We start from the raw sequence: 17946 nt of genomic DNA, 5'->3' as shown, positions 1-17946 counted from the left end.
GAAAAAATAAACACACACACACACACACACACACACACACACACACACACATCCCATCAAAACACAAGATTGAAAACCATAACATACAGGCAAAAGACCAGTAAGGAAATAAAATGTCCAAACAAAATAATATGAGACAGAAAGTCTACAAAAATATCCTTGAGTTAGTTTTGTGTTGACCATCTACTGCTGGGCATGGGGCCTAACCTTAAGTGTGGTTAATATATTCAATTAGATGCCATTGGAGAAAATTAATTTTTCCTTTGCAAGCTGGTATCAACTGCAGGTAGCTTCTTCATCAGGTATGGATGACAGTGTCCACTTCCCCCAATCAGGGCTGGGCTTCCACATGGCTTGGACCTGTTAAGGCTCTGTGCATGCTGCCACAGTCTCTGTGAGTTCATATGTGTATCAGTCCTGTTGTGTCTGGAAGACACTTGTTTCCTTGGAGTCGTCCATCCCCTCTGGCTCTTAGACCCTGTCTGCCTTCTCTTCTACATAGCTCCCTGAACCCTGAGGGGAAGGGTTTGATGAAGCTGCATCATTCAGGACTCAGTATCTAAAATCTGTCTCTGACCCGGGCGTTGTTGGCTCACGCCTTTAATCCCAGCACTCGGGAGGCAGAGCCAGGCGGATCTCTGTGAGTCGAGCAGCCTGGCTACAATGACTCCAGAAAGGCGCAAAGCTACACAGAGAAACCCTGTCTCAAAAAAAACCAAAAAAAAAAAACAAAAACAAAAAAAAAAACCAAAAAACAAAATAAAATCTGTCTCTGCACACTGTCCAGTGGTGGGTCTCTGTGTTAGTTCCCATCTACTCAGGAGGAAGCTTCTCTGATGGTGGCTGAGCAAAGCACTGATCTATGGTTACAGCGGAATGTCTTTAAGAGTCATTTTATTAATATGTTCCTTTAGCAGAGCAATATTATCTGGTTTCCCCTTAGGTCCTTACCTATCCAGCCTAAGGTCATGACCACCAACAGTATCAGGCATGGATTTCATCTTGTGGAGTGGACCTTAAATCCAATCATAGAGTGGTTGGTTCCTCCCACAACGTTTGTGGTGACTCCAATCATAACACTGTTTCATTGCTACTTCATAACTGCAATTTTGCTACTGTTATGAATCATAGTGTAAATATCTGATATGCAGGATATCTGATATGCAACCCCCAAAGGGACCCACAAGTTGAGAATTGCTACTCTAGAGGCCTTCCAAAAATTTTGGCTGCTTCTTTCTGTAAAGGGCATGACATCAGAAAAGACAATAGAAATAATTGTCTATTCAAACCTAAGTTTTGGATCCTTACATACTACTCCAAAAGGTAATTGCTGTTTGCAGTACGACCCATACCAAAAATGTAAGCAGCTTGTCTGTCTCCTTCTGTGCTGGCCTCCTTTCTTTAACTTAAATAAAGCATTTAACAACCAGAGCAGTTTAACATGGCAGATATTTGCTAAAATGCCGTCATTGATGCAGAATATTTTAGAATATCCTGTAGCTCAGACTCTATCACTAGTCTTTACTTTTTGAAACATTTCTTGCAAGACTTAACTATGATATATAATTAATAAGCATGTGTTATCATTAATGCAGTTAAAGTTAGATATTAAAATGCTTTGTCATATTAGTATTCCCAGACTGATTAGCTCTATGATTTAAAATGAAGACTAAAAGCTTGGAGAGATGGCTCAGTGGTTAAGAGCACTTGCTTCTTTCAAAACAGACCCAGGATCAGTTCCCAGCAATCCACATGGTGGTTCAAAACCATCCATAACTCCAGTTCCAGGGGATCTGATGCCTTTTCTGACTTCACATGCACCAAACACATATGTAGTACATATACATACATGCAGATGAAACACTGAGATACATGAAATAAATCTAAAATATTTAAAATAAAGACTGAGTTTAGATAAATCCATTCAACATGGTAGAGTTTACTTACAAAAACAGAAATCTAGCTGGGTGGTGGTGGCGCATGCCTTTAATCCCAGCACTGGGAGGCAGAGGCAGGCAGATCTCTGTGAATTCGAGGCCAGCCTGAACTACAGAGTGAGTTCCAGGAAAGATGCAAAGCTACACGGAGAAACCCTGTCTCAAGAAACCATATATATAAGTTGGGTGACTTACTGGGAGGGAATTAATATATATATTCTTTAAAAAAACAGAATCTAGACCTCTGAATATATAATTCGCATGTTATTCTTACTCAATTATAATATACACATTAGGTCTTGATAGCAATATTCAAAAGTACTTGGTTGTTGGGGCAATTAACTAAGAAATAAGAAGTAATAAATTAAATGTGTTTCTGACTATCTGGAGGAGGTGGGTAAAGGATGGAAGGAGTATGTGGCAGGCAAAATAATTTTCCCCTAATGATGTCTACATCCTAGTGCCCCAGAATCTGTGAATCAGTTACTTGGTACAGAGGAGTTAAGGTTGTTGTGGTAGTTTGAATGTAATGACCCCCATAATCTCATAGGGAGTAGCACTCTTAGGAGGTGTGGCTTTGTTGGAGTAGCTAAGGCCTTGTTGGAGGAAATGTGTCATTATGGGGGCAGGCTTTGAGGTTTCCTATGTTCAGGAATCCACCCAGGGTATCAGTTGACTTCCTGTTGCCTGCAAGATGCAGAACTCTCAGCTATTACTCTAGCACCACATCTGCCTACACACCACCCTGCTCCCCACCATGATGATAATGGACAAACCTCTGAAACTGTAAGCAAGCCCCAATTAAATGTTTTCCTTTATAAGAGTTGCTGTGGTCATAGTGTCTCTTCACAGCAATAGTAACCCTAAGTAAGACAGTTACAGACAAAACTAAGGTTGCTCATCAGCTGGTATTAAAATCAGGAGATTAGCCTAGATTTTCCATGTGAGTCAGTGTAATGACTAGGGTCCCTTTAAAGCAGAAGAGCAAGAACCAGGGTGCTGGTGGCATGACAGGAATTGGTCTATCATGTCTGGCTTTGACGATGGAAGAAGGAATCCACAAGCCAAGGGAAAAGGGTAGCCTTAGCTGGGAAGGAAGACTAAGCTGATTTCCTCTCCTACAGGGCAGGGAGAAGGAATACAGCCCTGCTGACATGCTTTTGTGGTCCACAGAAATGCATGTCAAGCTTTTGACCTTTGCAATAGAAAGATAATACATTCACATTGTTTGCAGTACTAATTTTTGGTCATTTATTGCAGAGGCAATGAAAAGCAATACAGAGCATAAACATGAGAGAGAGAAACCTTGGGGCAAAGGTTTAAGCAGGAGGAAAGCAGCATGAGGTCAAACTAGAAAATGAGTTAAAAAGCAAGTTTTAGTTTTCTATTTCAGTCCTTTAATGTAAACCTAACAGGCCACAAGAGGCTAACAAAGGACCAGGACCATGGTAGTTGGGAAGAAATGCTCTGAGAAATGTGCTTTTGAAGGACTGAAAAGTTGGGTGACTTACTGGGAGGGAATTAAAGACTGAGGGATTCAAAATGGTACCTACATTGGCCTCAGGATAACTGAGGAGCTAGTCTGTAGAAAGCACCAAGAGAAAAAGAAAACCATTCGTAGAACTGATACTTGAAAGGAATTGAAAGGTCCCCGTGCTGTTGAAACCCAGAGCCAGAGGCAGAAGCGGATCTTCCCAAATGTCCGTCTCAGCTGAAGCCCTCCCATGATCAATTGCAACCAGTGGGAGGCACTGGTCCAAGTCTGAAAGCACTTCATGAGTGGGATATAAAAGGACAAAGAGAATTCTCCATGGTGTACAGGGAGTGGCTCGTCTAATACTGGAAACTATTTCATGGGCTTGTTTTCTACACTTGAGTTAAGAAATGAATGGTCTCCTGTGTCTTGCAATAATGGAAGGCAGGCATAGCAACCTAGAGTGATTTCATGCCATTTTATTAGATGGGTGTCAACAGTTTCTTGAGGATACTGTTGACCTGAGAAGTTATTCCCAAGCTAATACCCGAGTCCTTGGATTGAAATAATAGTAGTAATGTGCTCAGTTTGTATAGCTCCTGTAATGTGCTAAGAGTTTTTCTTATACAACTGTTTAGATTCATGGTAAAGAGATTCAGAGCTGCTAAATTAATTTTACATGAGCAGAACTGACCTTTCTGACTGGAAGAACTTTCCAGACTTATTAAAGATTAATTAGCATTATCCTAGGAGATGGTCACACACTGGCTACCATAGACATATAATTGATAATAAACTCCAATTGCTTGAAATAAATGAGAAAATTATACTTATGTCTAATTGAGTTCAGTCATAAGTGCCTCTAGGTATTACATTTCCCTCCCCATATTCTCTTTGTTCAGTAGTTTCTTGTATCTATCAAATCTGTAGCTGTACAATTTTCCTTCTGTGTGTACATAGGTTGCTGAAGAATTCTCATCCACTTTAATGGGGGAAGTAAAGCACACAGGAAACAGGCAAGCTGTTTGCCCTTAGGCCTGGAGCAGTAACTTAAGGAACGCTGGGAAAATGGGGAGAGAAGGGAATGGTCCCAGGTTAGTGATCTGTGCTTTGTGTGGGGCCCCTACATCAAAGGACTCACAAGTCTCCTTTCTGGATCCTATGTACAGCCTAAACATTGGGGAAGATTGCAAGGGTACACTGTAACAATGTTTTCCCCATAATTTTATTGTAAACCAGTTCCTGTGCAGGGAAAAAAAAAACATGTTGAAAACAACTTATTTTTCTTCAAAATTGTAGCACTCAGCACTCTGAATCATGAGCATCTCAAGTGTTACGTTTTAGTGTCTCTGTCCTCAGCCCATAACAAAATACTTTCCACAACCAAAGGAATGGATTTTAAAGTAGAATTCAATAAATAAAATTCACTGAAATGCTCCACCCAACATATTCATCTTAAACTTCTGATCCAGCATCCTCAAAGAAACAAACTCAAAATTCCCTTTAGTCCAATGTAATCCTTCTCTAAAACGCAAACTCTTTTCTTACCATGAGGTAGCTGGGGTACAAGGAAGTTCTTTTCCAAAGAAGAATTTCAATTTATGGTGCCAGAACATTTTATTGTCACTAATAAACTTCATCTCCCAATAGTGCATCTTTCAGTTGGTTGGTTTTTGGTTGATTGGCGTGGTCTTTTGGTTTTGTTTTGCTTGTTGTTTATTATTTTGTTTTTAACAAGGTTTCACTCTGTAGTCCTGGCTGAACTAGAACTCACCATGTAGCCCAAGTTGACTGCAAAGTCCCATCAATCCTCCTGCCCTAGCCTCAAAAGTGCTGGGATTACAGGCATGAGCCACTGGCCTGGCTTGAATAGTGTGTTTTTATCCTCATTTCTCAGACATGTGGTAGAAAAGGTTATATTTTTTTGAAAATAGCATTTTAAGAATTGAAATATATATTATATATATGCAATCAGTAGGTTTTAGTGTGTTTATGCTCCTTTGCTGTCCTCACCACTACCTGTCCTGGAACTGGTTCATTAACCTCAAAGAGAAATACCTTACTGTTGGAGAATATTATTTTAAGGTGTGTTACTTTGGTTTATGTTGCATTTGTTTAACTCTGTAAAGCTGTGTTACTGTGCCTGTCTAAAACACCTGTTGGTCTAATAAAGAACTGAATGGCCAATAGCAAGGCAGGAGAAAGGATAGGTGGGGCTGGCAGGCAGAGAGAATATACAAAAAGAGAAATCCGGGAGGAGAGATCTAGTAGCAAGAGAGGAAGGAGGACTTCAGGGGCCACCACCCAGCTACACAGCAAGTCACAGAGTAAGAATAAGATTTACAGAAGAGAATTGGAAAAGCCCAAAAGGTAGATGGGATAATTTTTTTTTGGGGGGGGGATAATTTAAAGTTAAGAAAAGCTGGCAAGAAACTAAGCCAAGCTAAGGCTGGATATTCATAAGTAATAATAAGCCTCCGTGTGTGGATTTATTTGGAAGCTGGGTGGTAGGCCCCCCAACTGAGCCAAAAAACAAATGACAACACCCTACCTTAGTCCTATCTGTCCCTCCATCTTCTCTATTCACTCTGTCTCCATAGATTTACATACTCTGTGCATGTCATAAAAATAGAATCATAATCAGTGGTCTTTTGTGTTGGTCTTCTTTCACTTAGCATATTTCCAAGGCTCATCTTTGATGCCCCTGTATCGGTATTCCATTCTACTTTATTGCTGGATAAGATGGCTGTTAACTGTTTTCACTTTGGGCTACTATGAATAATGCTGCTGTGAACATTGGCATTCATGTATTTGTATGAAGGTGTCCTTTTTATTAAGATATATGCCAAGGAGTGAGATTATGGAACATGTGGTCATTATGATTATTTTAAAGAATAAATCTGATGGACTTGATCTAGAAAAGCAAGTTAGGGCATATACTTTTTCTCAAGGAATTGTTGCAATCTGTTCCATTAGGAGTACATATTATACAAAGAAAATCCCTCCATAAAAGATTCTACCATAACAAATACTGAGAAGTAAAGAGAGAGGAGCTCAGGATAGTCGAAGCAAGAAGACCAATTGTAAATTCAGCACTCAGTGTCCTCCAAAAACCAGGACAGATTTAAAAGTACATAGGACAAAAGGTGGAGGTTCACAGAGTTAATAGTCTAGAAGGAAAGACGATTATTAAAAACCAAGAAGGGGGCTGGAAGTAGTGGTGCACTTAGGGGGAAGAGGCAGGCAGATCTCTGTGAGTTCGAGGCCACCCTGATCTGTATAAGGAGGTCCAGGACAGGCAGGGCTACATAGAGAGACCTCATCTCAAACAAACAAAAACAAAAGTAAAAACAAAAAAGCAAGAAGGGTAAATACTGGTAAAATAAATGCATTATCTCTCTGAAAAGTTGCAAAGATGCTAATGTTACTTGCACATGGAATGTACTAAGTTTTTCTTTTTATTTTTTTAGTATAAATCTGATCATGATGCTCTCTGGTTGCTAAATTATTGGGATGCTCTAAAGTCCCTTCATGACCCTATCTCATCTTCCACTATGCTCCTTGTTTACCATGCTCTAATCAACTGGCCTGCCTCCTCTTCACTCATAGATATCAAAATCCTGAGTATTGAGAAACTGAGAATCCTGTCGTAAAAGAATGAAGCTGGTTTCCTATCTTAACTATATACAAAACTTAGCCACAATGAAGTAAGGACCAAAAACTACAAAACACAGGAGGAAGGCTTCATGGCATTGGATTTGACAGGGGTGTCTTAGATATACCTCTAAAAGCATTAACAACAAAAGCAAAAATGGACAAGTGGGACTAGATCAAACTTTGAAACTCCTGTACATGAGAGCAATCAATCAACAAAGTTAAGGGACAACATACAAGACAAGACACAATGCTTATGAATCACAGCTAATTGGAATTAATATCTAGAACATATGAACAACTCATATAATTCAATAGCAACAGGCTGTTTTGTAAAAAGATACAAAAGACTTGAATATACATAATGCTCCACATCACTATTATGAGGAAATGTAAATCAAATCTACAAAGCCAGATGTGGTGGCACACACCTGTCTCAATGCTGAGAAGGAAGAACCAGGCCAGCCTAGACTATACCACAAGATCCTAGCTTAAGAGAAAATAATTTAAAAACCATTAAATACCCACAGGATGGCCACAGAGGGGAAAGAACATAAAAAAATGCTCCTGAGGATGTGGAGAAATTGAAACTCATCTGCACTATTGGTGGAAATATAAAATGGTTCTGTCAGAGAAGTTTCTCAAAAATTTAAAAAGTTACTGTTTGATCCACCAAGCTTACCTCAGAGTCTATATCCAAAAGGAGAAAATCAAAAGAAAAACAAAGTATGAGAAAAAAAAAAAAAGGTCTTTGTAAAAAAATTTTTTTATTTGTGTGTGTGTGTATGTGTGAGTGTGTGTCACTTGGCTCAGAGAGGACAGAAGATGATGTCAGATTCCCCAGAGTTGTAGCTACAGGTAGTTGTGATCTGCCTAACATGGGCGCTGGCCACTGAACTTGGATCCTCTGCAACTGCTGAGCCATTTCTTTAGGCCAAGGAAAACGTTGTGCTTATGTATCATGTTCACAGTAGCATTCATCTCAATGGGCAAGAAAGAGAAGCACCACAAGCTCTTCTAACAGATACATGGATCAACGAAAGTGGCACATGCATACAGTGGAATGTTAGTGGATACGTGGACAAATAGAATGCAGTGTCCTGTGCCACAGAAGCGGAAACCCTGGCACATGCTCAAAGACACTGTGCTATGTGAAATAAGCCAGCCACAAAGAGACAAACCTCACATGATTCTACCTACATGATGTCCCTGACTTGGTCACACACACAAATAGAAGGCACACTTTGTGAGCTAGGCATGAGGGCACATACCTGTAATCCCAGCATTTGGGAGGAGAGCGGGAATTCTGTGTTATCCTTTGCAACCTAGAAATTCTGGGGCCAGCTTGGGTGGCGTGAGATTCTATCTCAAAGTCAGGGTAAGGCTGAGGAAGGGGAAGAAAAGTAGAATTATGGTTGCTGGGTTTGGAAACAAAAGGAGTATTGTCAATTAGTATGCAGTTTGAATTTTGAGAGATAGAAGGGTTCTGGAGGTCTGGTGCCCAACATGTAAGTGTAGTTACTACTAAAAAACAACATACTTCAACATAATGAAGATAGAGAATTTTATGTGATTTTTTTTAAAGCACAATACTAAAAATAATATTTTTTTTCTAATGCCACATTCTTTCCTGCCTACTGGCCTTTGCTGTCCTTTCTGCCTGGAACATTCTCTCCCTTGTTTTTCACATGATTGGAGCCTTTCATACTTCCAGTCAGCTTAGATGTTTCCTACTTACAGGCACTGCCCTCAGGAAATCTTTTTTTGTCTTTTATAGTAAGTTCCCCTCTAGTCTTACTGTCCATCTTTTTTTTTTTTACTGTTTTCTAAATATTTGTGGCAATGTGTAATTATTTCTGTTTGAAATTTAATCTATAAAGAAAGGAAAATGTATTTTGAACTATGCACATGACTTAGTAGCAGACACACAATAGATATATATATAGGAATATACATATATATGTATATGTATTCCAAATGAACAGAGTCAGTTCTCTCCTACCATACATGTCCTGTGGATCTGTCAGAGTCCTGGAGAAGTCCCACAAAAGACCACCATTCACATATGCAGTCAGCAAGATCGTTTATTTTTCCAGCATGCTGGGCTGTCCATTCCACACAAAGGCAAAATGGTGATGATCTCTAGAGGAGCTTGAAGGCTGATTTTAAGCACAGCCGAGGAGAGCTCCTAGGACATATTATCTACAATTGGCCTAAGCAAGTGACCATCATAGCAGTACATTCTAATTGTCTAGGGCTAGTCGGGGGCTGATTAGGGCTATATAATTTTCCACTTTGGGGCAGGCCTGGACAAGTCCCAGACTGTCCTTATTTGGTTATATATCAGACTGACTTAGGTCTAAGTATGAGCCATTCTCCCCATCCCTGCTGACAGGGGTTTTGGAGATTGATTGTCCTTTGTTTGTGGCTCTTTCAGAAAACGCTTGCTCAGTTCCAGGAAACTGACATTGAGGCCTGATCACTGAGAGAAGACTAAGCAGCCTGTCACGTCATCAGCTTGGTCCTCTCAGATCAAACTCAGGACACCAGACGCCTTTACCAGCTGAGCTGCTTCACCGCCCCTTGTTTCTCCTTATATTCTTGAAATGTCGGAATAACCAAGGCCAATGGGCCAACACTTGCTAATCTATCTATACCTATAATAAAGCAGTGCAGAGTAAAAAAATCTATGAAAACGGGAAGTTCTGTATTATCGAAGACCACCAGGAGTATTGCATTAGGAGCTTGTGGCATTCTTAGAAGACAATCCTGAAGCAGAGATCTCTCTCCAGCTTCCCCCTTTTATGACCTGGGAAATGAAGGCTGTGTTGAGAAAGCCACTTGGTAAAGATCACTATGCCCAGGCTTCCGGGCTGCCTGGGAATGTGAAAACACTATACTATAGCTTTCTCTTTCCCTAGCTTTTTCTTTGGGTTTGCTGCAATTTTGGTTTTTCTTCTTACTTTCTTTTCTAAATTAAATTTTATAAAATTACAACCAATTCCACAGATGTTTACTGTGTGATTAATCTATGCATGGTACCATGAAGAATTCAAAAGAGTCTGAGAGAATCCTTGATTTAGAGATGCAATTAAAAATCCCTGATTGAAGCCTTTAGTCCCAGCACTGGGAGGCAGAGGCAGGTCGATCTCTGTGAGTTTGAGGCCAGCCAGATATACAGAATGAGTTCCAGTCCAGCCAGAGCAACACAGAGAAACCCCGTCTTGAGGGTGAGGGGATGGGGGTGGGGAATTACTGATTGAGTCTAGCCTGGGAACTCACAACTACAGCACCATATTTTCTTCAAATTATTCACTAATATTGGGTTTCAAATATTCTTTAAGCAGCATCTCCAACACTTCTTCCCTCTTACCAAAAAGCCATACTTACCTTTGTTAGTTTACATTTGAAGCCATCTTGGGAGTCCCCTCATTTTCTCTTTTCCAGTTCGAAGTTTCTCATCAGTATCTTCTCATTGCCCCTTGCCTCTAAGGACAGGTCATCTCTCCTTCCTTCTAATGTAGAACTCCACATCTTTCATTCTTAAACATCATCTTTCACTTTTTGTAGCTATTTTTATTTGGATTTTCAATCTCACTCTTCGGCTAAATCTTTGTTAGTAAATATAGCTTATTTTTTTTTAGGGTAACTTGACTCCACAAAACATGTCTTACTTACTGTGGTGGTTTGAAAGAAAATGGCCTCTAAAGGGAATGGCACTCTTAGGAGGTGTGGCCTTGTTGGAGGAAGTGTGTCACTGTAGGGATGGGCTTTGAGGTCTCTTTTGCTCAAGCTTCCCTCAGTGTGTCTGTCAGTTCCTGTTGCCTGCAAGATGTAGCAGTCTCAGCTCCAGCACCATGTCTGCCTGCATGCCACCAAGCCCTCCATCATGAAGATAATGGACTGAACCTCTGAAACTGTAAGCAAGCCGCCCCACTCAAAATTTTTTTTTTTATAAAGAGTTGCCATGGTCATGGTGTCTCTTCAAAGCAATAGAAACCCTAACTATGGCAGTTACTGTTATATTGCTATAAAAGACACCATGACCAAGGTAACTATTATAAGAGAAAGCATTTAATTGGGGGTTTGCTTACAATTTCAGAGGTTTGGTACAATGTCATCATGGTGGACAGCATGGCAGCAGGCAGGTGCTGGAGCAACGCTACATCCTGTTCCATAGGCAGAGAGAGACTCTGACCTTGGCGTGGGCTTTTGAAACCTCAAAATCTACCCCCAGGGACACACTTCCTCCAACAAGATCCTATCTCGTAATCCTAATTCTTTCAAATAGTGCTACTCCATGGGCAGGAGAGAGATGTACCCCCCCATGCCCACCCATCAATGCCTAAGGCAGGTGAGAGAGCTGGCCCTGCCCACCACCAGCTGCAACACTCAGGAGAGCGGGCCCTGTACCTCGCCTGGGCAGCACAGTCCTGTTGGCGAAGGTGTGGGTGAGCCAGCCCCGAAACTGTGAGCATGGGAGAGCTGTCTCCATTGTGCATCTGTCATGTGGCAGTATGGCAGGGGAGAGATGCCCCCTCTCCACCTCCCACGCTCTACCATCAATGCCTGAGGCAGGAGGGAGAGCTGGCCCTGAGGTCAGAAGAGCGGGAGAGCTAGCCTTGCCCCTCATCTGCTGCAGCACTCAGGAAAGTGGCCCCTGCGGCACACCTGGACAGCACAGTAGAGGTGGCCCTGAAAGTATAGGTGTGAGAGATCTGGCCCTGAAGAGATGAAAGCAGGAGCACTGGCCCCACCCCTTGCTCACTGCTGCAAAAGGTGAACTCACCAAGGCAAAACAGGAGAGCTCACCCTGGTGGTGAGGACAGGGGAGAGCTGGCAGGCTGACCAACCCTGCAACTACCCAGGCCCAGAACCAGGGTTATGGGTTGGCCCACCCCAATATCCAACCATGTGATCTGCTGGAGCACATGAAGGGACCGGTCCTGCAGACCCAAAGCTGCAGGACCTCCACAACACAGGGCACCAGCAGGATAACCAGGGAGTGACAGTGAGGGCCCAGCATTAATGGTGGAACAGAAACCAGAGGCCTCGAACCAGACCAGTGACTCTCTGCAATGAACACTTGCAAGTAAAGATATATGGACTAAAGAGTTTACAGCATGACTCACTGTGCCACACTAGAGCTTCCATGATGAGGTTTCCCTCCCCCCACTTCTTTTCTTTTTTCTCTTATATTTTATCGGGGGTGGTGAGGAGGGATGCAGCAAACACAGAGGGCAGATATGCAGGAACAAGAAATGAATGGGCTCAAGACACGTGATGTGAAAGACACACAGAATAAGAGGTTTAAAAAAAAAAATCAAACAATTCTACTTCCTGGTGACTAAGAGTTCAAATATATGACTCTATGGGGGCCATTCTTATTCGAACCACCACAAAAAGGAATCTGTAATTTCACTGGAATTTAAACTTGACAATGTGGCTTCTATTTCTCCCTTGTTAACCAAAATACTTCTGAAAGATCAATAATGGCCTGGGAGTCAATATATCGAATGACTTTTCCAGTATCTTATTTTCTCTTAAGTGTTGGCACTAATAGCCACTCCGTCTCCCTCCCACTTCATGGGGACAGGAGGAGAGCTTGGAGGACTAAACCCTGCTAGACAAGTGCTCTACCATTCTCCCACACTCTTCTTCTATTTTTAATCTGTTTTCCTTTCTTCTTGTTAAGTGTTAGGGATAGAACCCAGACCCTGGAGCAGGCTGGGCAAGCCTTCTCCCAGCTTTCTTTGTGTTTTACTTTGCATTGCCGAGGCAGTCCTTGGTACCTATCCTCAGACTGGCCTTAACTTTATCATCCTTTGCTGTGGCCTCTCCAGTGTTGTGATTGATTTCAGGTATGTACCACCAAGCCCGACTTGTCTTATTTAAACTGTTCTGTCTCAACTGATCTGTACAAGTCTGACTACTGATGACTCTTTATCCTTTCACCCCAGATGCTAACAAACACTCGCTCTCTAATTGCTACTCTTTTTCTTTCTATGATTTGGATATGGCTTGGGTATACTTCACAAGAGCTCTGCATTAGCCCTCAGCACAGCAGTGTCAGGAAAGGCAATGGAACATGTAAGAAGTAGAGCTTAGTGTAAGGAAATTAGATCATCAGAAGTATCAGGATAATAGAGGAGACTATGGAGCGAGACTCAAAATGAAGTTGCTGGAGGTAGTGCCCTTGTAAGTGTGATAAGGAACAAGACTCAGTCCTCCTCACTGTGGCTTTCTCTTTCACCATGTAATCCCCCAACTTGTATGCGCTCCTTCCATGAGGCCATCAGCTATATGATGTAGAAAAGAGGATACTGACTGGAGGTCAAACTGATGGAGCTATTGAATCTTGGATTTTCCACCTCCCAAATAGTTAAATGAACCTCTTAAAAAAATACCCAATTCTGATATCTCAAAGCACCAGCAGAAAATAGACATTTTGTAAATACTCTTCCTTGGACTCTTCTTCCTAGAGATGGCAGTTGGGAGGATCCCTGTGCAAAATGACTTTCTACCCTTAAAAAAGAAAAAAAGGCATAAGGAAGAAAAGAGAGACTTCATGATCTTTCTTTCTGTCTTCCACTACTATTCACTTAGTTGACAAGAGAAGTGGGAAGAGAAATAGACCAAGACAGGGTTAGCAATGGCTGTACTCCAGGACCAGACATCCTTTCTCCTTCAACCATGACTTTGTCATTTTTCTACTGAGCCTGCTCTTGCAGGAGTTGACTCATGCCAAGGAACAGTAATGCCTTCCTCTTACTGCTACCCCCAAAGTATGGCAGCACTCACTCGATTCCATTGTAGTTTTTAGGTTACTATTAAGCTAACAAATGTATTGATGCCATTGTCCAATGACTCTAAACCTGACTATATTCCTTTTTGATTGTTGCTCAGTGTTACAGTTTGGATCTTAAGTGTCCCCCAAAGACCCATGTATTGGAGGTTTAGCCTGCAGTGTTATTTGAGCTAGTGGGGGCTTTAGGAAGCGGGCTTAGTTGGAGGTCCTAGGTCATTGGAGACATGGCCTCCAAAGGAATCGTGGGACCGAAGTCTCTTGGACTTTTTCTTTGGGCCACCGTGAAGTGATCAGCTTGCTCCTCCAAGTGCACCTTGTCATGATAATCTATGTCACTACAGGCCGCAAAGTAACAAGCCCAAGTTATTAGGGACGAAAACCTCTGAAACTCATTAACCCACTGACCTTGCTTCTTGTTATGCTATCTCACGCTGTATTTGTTACTTTTAAAACACCACAACCAACTATAGAACTTATAGAAGAATTTTATTTGGCCTTATGGTTCCAGAGAGTTCCAGTCCATGATGGGGGAGAAAAGGCATGACAGGGGCAGGAAGCTTGAATCACAAACACCAAGCAAAGAAAGTGAACTGCACATGGTATGTGACTTTTGAGACCTCCAGCCCCATCCCCAGTAACACTTCCTCCAGCAAGGCCAAACCTCCTAAACCTACCCTAACAGCAGCACCAAATGGGGACCAAAGTTTCAAACATCTGAGTCTCTGGGGGAAATTCTCATTCAAACTACCACACACAGGCGTTTCATCATAGTAACGGAAGGCTAACACATGCAGTTTTGTGTTGCTGTATAAGACTGAGTTGCTATATAAGGAAGACAGTATACAGTTCACCATTTTTATATCCTTAAACTTTAAAAGAATGCCTGTTACATATATCTGAAAGATTAACCAATTCACTTTGATATTGCTCCCAAAACTAGCATTACCACTTTTAGCAAGAAAGTAATGTTTGATCTTCAGCATACTAAAGCCTTCAAGATCAAGTGGGATCACCACAAGACACTAAGCTTGAAAGGTTGCTTCTATGTGCTTTAAGAATAAACTGGGGAGAGGGCTCAGTGGTTAAGAGCACTTGCTGCTCTGGCAGAGAAGCTGGGTTCAATTCACAGCACCCATGTGGTGGTTCATAACCATCTGTTACACCAGTTCCAGGGGATCCAATGTCCTGTTCTGGCCTTTGAAGGCATCAGGTTTAAATATGGTGCACAGACATACATGCAAGCAAGACACTCACACACATAAAAATAAAGAATAAAAAAGAATTGCTGTGGATTATGCTCATTGTTAATAATAACGCTGATTGGCTGATAGCTGGGCAGGAAGAGATTGAGCACAAGAGCCAGGCTAGGAGAATTCTGGGAAGAGGAAGGACAGAATCAGAGTTGATGGCAGACACAGAGGGAGCAAGATGAGAATGCCATACTAAGAAAAGGTACCAAGCCACGTAGCTAAACATAGATAAGAATTATGGGTAATTTAAGTGTAAGAGCTAGTTAGTAATAAGCCTGAGCTACTGGCAAAGCATTTATAATTAACATAAGCCTCTGAGTGGCAATTTGGGAAGCAGCTGCTGGGTATTTAGGAGTTGCTGATGGGACAGAAACTTCTGCCTACAAGGAACCATTCTCTTGATTTCTCAAACCAGCAAAGCCCAAATTCAGCCCTGGTAGAGGACAAAATACAAGTTCTTTAGCTATCAAACCATGCTCACTGAGGTATGAATGAAGGTCTCATGTTGAAAAAAAAACAAAACTAAAACTAAAAACACTAAAAGTTGGAATAACTGGCACTCGTGCAAAAGAAAATGGAGGAGGAAATAATTCAAATTGGTTGAAGTTCTGGCTCCTAGATCAATGCTTTAACTGGAGATTTAAGCAACAGCCACAGATCCAATAGCCCCTACAAGGCAGGCTTGGTCTCCTATCCCACCATAAATTAGACAGGTAAAACACAGAGAAGACATTTAATCAATGTTTTAATAAAAGCAATATGGTTCAGCAACCCCAAGTTAGTCTTTAGAGTACTGTCACAAAGTTTAAATAGAGGATGAATTGGGAATGAGATGCACAATTAAAACCATTCACTTGATTCCTTACCCTAGTGTGCTGGCTAGTCTTATGTCAACTTGACTTAAGCTAGAGTTACCTGAAAGGAGGGAACCTCAATTGAGCCCATTGTGGGTGGTGCCATCCTTGGACAGATGGTCCTGGATTCTAAAAGAAAGCAGGCTGAGCAAACCATAAGAAGCAAGCCAGTCAGCAGCACCCCTCCAGGGCCTCTGCATCAGCTCCTGCCTCCAGGATCCTGTCCTGTTTGAGTTCCTGTATAGACTTCCTTCAATGATAAACAGTGCTGTGGAAGTGTAAGCCAAATAAACCCTTTATTACCCAAGTTGCTTTGTTCATGGTATTCTGTCATAGCAATAGAAACCCTAAGATACCTGTTCAAATGGTGGTTCAGTTGATACTTCTCTGCTCTCATTCTGAAATGTGGTGGTCCAAAGAAGTTACTGCTTGAAGGGACAAACTGATTTTCAGATGATTACTTCTAACCTAGACACAGCTTCACTACCATGGGTAATTATCATATTGGAGTAGTCTGTCCTGAAAGGTTACACTTTACTAGGAATGCAAGGCGACAAGGCTCAGGACAATGATTTGACCTTGTGCCTTCAAACTTAAAGCAGGATAAGAGAGTCTAGGTCAGTGGTTCTCAACCTTTTTAGTGTTGTGACCCTCTAATACAGCTCCTTATGTGGTAGTGCCCCCCTCACCAAGAAATTTTGTTGCTACTTCATAACTGTGCTTTTGCTATTGTTATGAATCGTGATGTAAATATTTGTTTTCTGATGATCTTAGGAGACCCCTGTGAAAGGGTCATTTGACTCCCCAAACCACAGGTTGAGAACTGTTGGTCTAGATGAAAATCACTACTTGAGTGATTAACGTGTATGCAGAGTCAAGCAGGATTCTGAGCCAAAGTAAAGGAGACAGACACAAAATGAAAGCAGCAATGCCAGGTTTTCATACTACTTTTACTTACCCATGGGCCCAAGCAAGTAATCAATGATCAATGGTTTTAATGAAAGCAGTTTCTAAATGCTTACTACAGAGCTATTTATAATCTTCCTTGCTCATTGATATATGCAACTGTGGTGGTTTGAATGAGAATAGCCCCTCTAGGCTCATAGATTTGAATGCTTGGCCATTAGACAGTGGCACTGCTCAACAGGGATTAGGAGGTGTGGTCTTGTTGGAATAAATGTGGCCTTGTTGGAGGAAATGTGTCACTGGGGGTGGGCTTCGGGGTTTCAAATGCCCAAGCTAGGCCCAGTGTCTCTCTCTGCCTGCTGCCTGCAGATCCAGATGCAGAACTCTAAGCTCCTCTCCTGCACCATGTCTGCCTGCATGCCACCATGTTGATAATGGACTAAACCTCTGAAACTGTAAGCCAGTCCCAATTAAATGACTTCCTTTATAAAAGTTGCTGTGGTCATGTTGTCTCTTCACAGCAACTGAACACTAAGACAGTGACTCGAATTGACCACAAAAATCACATTTCCTAAGTACTCACAAATGTTAGTGACAGTCAAAGGGACTTTTTCACATTATTAAAGAGAAGGGGCATGTGTTCCTGGCCCAAAAGCAATCAAAAATCAGCAAAATCAAAGCATTATGACTAAAAACAGAGAAAAATAATAGGTGATTCGTTAAAGCTAAAAAGTGACGTGTCTATTGCAGCTCTTCGATCCCATTTCCTTACACTGTCATCAGACAAGGGCTGTAACTGGCTAAGGAAACAAAGCACGGGAATCCCACACAGTAAGCACATATACAGATAAAAGATCAACTAAAGGGGCTGGGAAGATGGCCCCATGGGTAAAAGCACTTATATTCTTTCAGAAGTCCTAGGTTCAATTCTCAGCACCCACAAGGCAGCTTGCAACACAGTCTGTAATACCAGTCTCAGAGGATCCAAAGTCCTCACCTAATCTTCAAGAGAACCAGGCACAGGAATGGTGCACATATATACATGAAGCCAAAACACTCATAC

The sequence above is a fragment of the Peromyscus leucopus genome, chromosome 15 (genome assembly GCF_004664715.2).
Source record: "Peromyscus leucopus breed LL Stock chromosome 15, UCI_PerLeu_2.1, whole genome shotgun sequence".
Taxonomy (NCBI): Eukaryota; Metazoa; Chordata; class Mammalia; order Rodentia; family Cricetidae; genus Peromyscus; species Peromyscus leucopus.
This window is presented reverse-complemented; position numbering follows the sequence as displayed.